Genomic DNA, 6,114 nt, shown 5'->3' with positions numbered 1-6,114 from the left:
TTATTAGCACCAAAATAAACTGGCATTTAGGGAGATTATGAAGTTTAAATCAGGCATTTAAAAGAGACCGTTTTAAATACATACTAAACTTTTACATGCAAATGCTTCCTAGTCATACCATTGGAGAAGGAAATCATAAGCAAGTCCTTTTGTTTTCTAGTCAGTTATTTGTGATGCTAAGTACACTTAGATTTCTAGAAGACTACTCTTTTTTCCCCCTGAAAAATTGGTATCTACAAATACATTTGGTCCAGGTTGACTAGTGAGCAAACACCACTAGCCATGGGCAGGAAAAAATATGGAATTTATATTGTCCCCTCAACCTCGCCTCTCCTTAATTTCCTAAAAAATTTCTTTACAGAAGACACTAAAGTAGAATTGCCACCTTTGGAAAATCTTATGTCCACATACGACGCATCATAAACTGTGGTTCCGGTTCGAAGAAAAGAGAGTCTACTTATACTGGGCTGCATCACATCAGAGGTAATATTAAAAAAAAAAAAAATTCAAAACCAAATAGTACTGAGGTGGGAACTATACCTTCTCTGATTTTTTTTTTAACTTTTTTTTTTTAATAATTGCCCTACATTTCTGGTATATAGTATCTGTGTGTGATGAGAGAATCCCATGTCAAGGGAACTTTCCCAGCTACCAGAGTCACAGACTCTGAACTGAAACAAAACAGTAAGACCTTTAGATATATGTTATGCTAGAAAAAACAAGTCACAATTTGGAAGAGTGGTCAATTTCAAATTCGTTAATAGTTTGCAGTCTTTTTTTCCCCAACATTATTCTTTATAATATGATTCATAGATTCTAGGACTGGAAGGGACCTCGAGAGGTCATCGAGTCCAGTCCCCTGCCCGCATGGCAGGACCAAATACTGTCTAGACCATCCCTGATAGACATTTATCTAACCTACTCTTAAATATCTCCAGAGATGGAGATTCCACAACCTCCCTAGGCAATTTGTTCCAGTGTTTAACCACCCTGACAGTTAGGAACTTTTTCCTAATGTCCAACCTAGACCTCCCTTGCTGCAGTTTAAGCCCATTGCTTCTTGTTCTATCCTTAGAGGCTAAGGTGAACAAGTTTTCTCCCTCCTCCTTATGACACCCTTTTAGATACCTGAAAACTGCTATCATGTCCCCTCTCAGTCTTCTCTTTTCCAAACTAAACAAACCCAATTCTTTCAGCCTTCCTTCATAGGTCATGTTCTCAAGACCTTTAATCATTCTTGTTGCTCTTCTCTGGACCCTCTCCAATTTCTCCACATCTTTCTTGAAATGCGGTGCCCAGAACTGGACACAATACTCCAGCTGAGGCCTAACCAGAGCAGAGTAGAGCGGAAGAATGACTTCTCGTGTCTTGCTCACAACACACCTGTTAATACATCCCAGAATCTGTTTGCTTTTTTTGCAACAGAATCACACTGTTGACTCATATTTAGCTTGTGGTCCACTATAACCCCTAGATCCCTTTCTGCCGTACTCCTTCCTAGACAGTCTCTTCCCATTCTGTATGTGTGAAACTGATTTTTCCTTCCTAAGTGGAGCACTTTGCATTTGTCTTTGTTAAACTTCATCCTGTTTAACTCAGACCATTTCTCCAATTTGTCCAGATCATTTTGAATTATGACCCTGTCCTCCAAAGCAGTTGCTTTGAGAAAAAACATATAATCAATTGTAATTTTGCATAATATCCAACCACTTTAACACTGAAATACATTGGATAAAACATTAAGGTGCTTACAATAAATATTTTTATATAAACAGATTATAGCAAAGATAACTTACTTTAGTGCAGACATAATGCATCAAAGTAGTCATTACACAAAAATTTACAAGGAAAACATAAAACAATAAGCTGTTTTTTCTTTTGCTTTTAATATACCTATTCATTCTTTGGAAAATTTATTCTATCACCTAGAAAGTGTGGAATACTGCTAGACGTACAAGAAAACTACTGAATATATTGCAGCAAGAAGCACAATAGCCACATGGACTTAATACATTGTGCATTTGAGAGGAGGATTTGGCCCATTAAATCCAAATCTAACAGTTCACAATGTGTGGGTGAATTGGTTGTGTCCATGTGTTGCAAAGTTTAACACAGAAATTGAACTTAGTTTTTCTGTTTTTAAATATTTACCATAATTGAATTTGGAGCCTTTATAGTTGATATTTAATGCATTGCTGGCAAATTCCAGCCACTGTTGCACTTAACTAATTTATCATTTTAAAAATAATCTTTTTCATATGCAGTGTTTTGGGGGATTTTTTTAATCACAAATAGATTTTTATTACAATTTCGTCTTGTTCCGATGTAGAATGACAGGGCTATACTTTTAGTACCTCTGTTGTTTGTTCTTTTTGTTACTTTATTATATATTATCTTGGGGAAAAAAACTCTGTAAAATGTAAAATATTGGAAAGATTGTTAGTTTTGTAGGGCCTGATCTTGCAAACACTTGTGTAGTACCTTTTGCTGTCCACAATCCCATTGACCTCAAATGAAGTAGTGAACATTACCGCTGGAATTTTCAAAGAGGCCTAAAGAAGTTAGGCACCCAACTCTTATTGAAAGTCAGTAGGATTTGTGCATCTAACTCCCTTCGGCCCATTTGAAAATCTCTGCCTACACCAGCTAGTAAGTATACAAGTTTGGGCCCTCAGATGCTTAGGCTTTGATCATGAAACGCTATTAAAACATGTGTGACTTACTCATTTGAGCTAAATTACACCCATGATTATTAAATGCTTTGCAGGATCAGGATTTATGGTCTTAATCCTACAGTGTTTTGCACTGGCATAGCTTTGCAATGTCCCATTGAAGTAAATGGGACACCATACGGACACAAGGAACTGAGCAAGCTGATCTTTTGGTAAGTTCAAGGCCCATGTGATTTTTATTTTGTGAATATGTATAATATATTACTTCAAATTTAATACTGAAGAGTAACATTATTTGCTAAATAAACTTTATTTTAAACATGCCCTTTACTGAGCCATTGTCTTTGCTCTCAAAATGTAATTGAGTCTGCATCTCCTCTTGCCCTCAAAAGATAAATGGAACAGTTGCATGCATATTTGCTCAGTTACATTCAGCAAAATTTCTAACTCTGAATTGCTAGGACCCAGGAAATTAAACAGGCATTTAAAAACTGAATTCATGCTTAACTGTATTCTGTATAAGGTGCTTTCTTAGGTAAACTAAGAAAGTGAATAACTCGTTTCTGAATTTTCCATGGTTTCTAAATCTGTTAGAAGTTTGAAAATAAAATGTCTTTCTACAACACTTAACCTTTTAATTCAGGCAAATATGGATTTCTCTCCCCTGGCCTGCTCAGTGTTTCATGATGATTATTTGTTTTTCTGCCACTATTATCAGTGATGTTAGCACAACTCAAGGAATTGTGTTAGCTAAATACTACTGTAGAACCTGCAGAAGGAGCACAAGAGCATCACAATTGTGTGTGTTTGTGAATTTTTAAATCGATGGATATAGTAATATATGTTTTTCAAATGGATATTTAGAATAATGTATCACCTTTAAAGATTTGGATTTGGCAGCTTCAAGACGAAGTAATTTTCTTACCCAAATTATGTTTTGGCCTATTTTAATCCTGGAAGGGGAGAATGACAGGACAGATTAATCAAAGTCCAGAAAACTCTAGGCCTTAATCCTGCAAACTCAAAAGCATGTGTATAACTTTATTTAAGTGAGTAGCCCCACTGATGTCACAGGACTACTTGCATTAGTAAAGTTATACATGTGCTTAAGTGTTTGCAGGATTGGCGACTTAATTTAGAAATCTGGAGAGCTCCAGAATTAAGTAGGTCAACTAAACTATTTGGCAATGCCTCTCTAAGCAGAAAATACTTCCAGTTCGTTTTTCCCTGATGCTATGAGCACAAATAGGGTGACATTCCAGCAGTTTTTAATACAAGTTATAACTTTTCCCTCCAAACTTAACTTCAGTATATTAGTGCAGTGAATTGAATACACAAACTGTTGAATGAAATGCACAAAAAGTGCTGCAACATAGCTCTTCCTGAGTATAACCAATCTATCAGAATTTGTGCTAAGAGCCAATACCATTTGGTATAATGTATTTCTAGTAAGATGTAAAGAAGCTCCATTAGACAAATAGTACTCAGTGTTGCATAGCACAAAAGCTACTCTGTCATCCAATAGAATGGCAGAGAGCCACAATATAATTCTGGAGAGAAGTTCTCACATTGTGATGAGATTAGGGTTGTTGCACTGAAGTGGCTCTGTCTTCACATTGATGAAATCTCATGGTGCAGACATCACAATACAATGTCAAGACATTGCCCCACAATTTATTCTGTGGCTTTCTGCAGCTCCTTTTGATGCAACAACAACAAGGAGTCTGGTGGCACCTTAAAGACTAACAGATTTATTTGGGCATAAGCTTTCGTGGGTAAAAACCTCACTTCTTCAGATGCAACAGTTTTTCTTTCCCCTCATATCTCTATTTCCTGCCAGCCATTAACAAAGGAGTAACAAACCCTGCAGTTTTTCTCCTATCATCGTTTGGATGGTCAAGAAGGCATCCTGCCAGCTCTGGTACATTTACCTAGCACTCCCCATTTTGCCTTGTATATTGGGCAGCTTGGCAAACTCTTCTGTATTTGTCACTCTGCTCGCTTTGCCTGTGAGTAGGTAGAGTAAGGGTCATGTCAGTCAAACCTGTAGACTCCCTGACAGGCCCATAAAGAGTCTCTTTAGGAAGGCTTTGGAGTCAGGGATTTTCAACCTGGGATCTGTGGACCTGTGGGGGTCTGCAGACCATGTCTAAGATTTCCAAAGGGGTTTGCACCTCCATTTGAAATTTTTTAAGGGTCCCCAACTGAGAAAAGGTTGAAAACCACTGCACTAGACCATCCAGATGCAAAATTTAAATAGCATTTAATTTGAAAAGAAGTTTAGTTGGGGATTGGTCCTGCTTTGAGCAGGGGCTTGGACTAGATGACGTCCTGAGGTCCCTTCCAACCCTGATATTCTATGATTCCATGAGACAAAAGTGGTTTCACTTACTATGGACATTGTCAGAAAAATAATCAACCACAAAGGATTATGATTTGGTATTCTGTCCAGACCCTTCCTCTACATACAAAAATTATTCCCTGGTATTTTCTGCTGCTCTTTTTTTTCCTCTTCCAGAATCAGGTATAGCTATTTTTAAATATAATTTCTATCTCATTTGAAATGATTTGAAAAGTTCTTGACACCATACTTTTAATAACCATTTCAAATCCTATTTTAATAGAAAGTATCCAATACAACGGTACTTCACAAAAATGTTGTGGCTGGTTCTCTGTGTGTATTCTTCAACATCTTGATTCAAAGGTTGTGAAATACCTCCTCCTCCTCCTCAGCCCATCTGGATAAAAATAGGGACTAAATATGAATAATTTTCCCGCCACGTAAAAATTCTACTAAATTGTTGGTTTTATTTTTAAAAAAAGTTTTGATTCCTTTTTAAACACATTAAAATGTGTGAAACTTCCTGCTACAGTGTATTTATTGCTTTTTGTTTTATTTTGTCAGGAGGCTAATCCTCTCATAATTTTTGCATAGTTTGCAGTATATGTGTGTCTTTCAGCCAAACTTTCTTTTGAGGAGGTTGTGAAAATGTTTTTAATATGTGCATTTTCTGTAGTGGTCTGCAGCAGAAGTTGTGGACATCACTAACTTCAGAAAAGTGTTTGGAGAAGATTTTATTTCTGTATGCCTTGATTTATGCATTAAGTTGTAAATACCTTTCATAAAAATATTTGATAGTTGTTTCTTTTCTCCAGGTGCTCATTTGGTTTATGAAAATACAAAAGATGGGTGGTTTGATTAAGCTATTAATGGTTGTATTAGTCAACATCACTTTGGCTTTAAGCTAGTGAGCCATATTTTTTTCAACATTTAAAAAAATACGCTACCAATAGTATGAGAGCGGTCTTGAATTTCCTGCAGATCAGTTCTGGGGAAAAAAGATAGTTCTTATTCAAATGGACACAGTTCTGATTTATTTTACTGGAAGGTGCTAAGAGTAAGACAGACAGTGTGACCGTTAAGACTGTATTGGGACAAAAA

This window comes from Emys orbicularis, chromosome 17 (genome assembly GCF_028017835.1).
Source record: "Emys orbicularis isolate rEmyOrb1 chromosome 17, rEmyOrb1.hap1, whole genome shotgun sequence".
Taxonomy (NCBI): Eukaryota; Metazoa; Chordata; order Testudines; family Emydidae; genus Emys; species Emys orbicularis.
The sequence above is the reverse complement of the archived record's forward strand: the minus strand, read 5'-3'. Positions refer to the sequence as shown.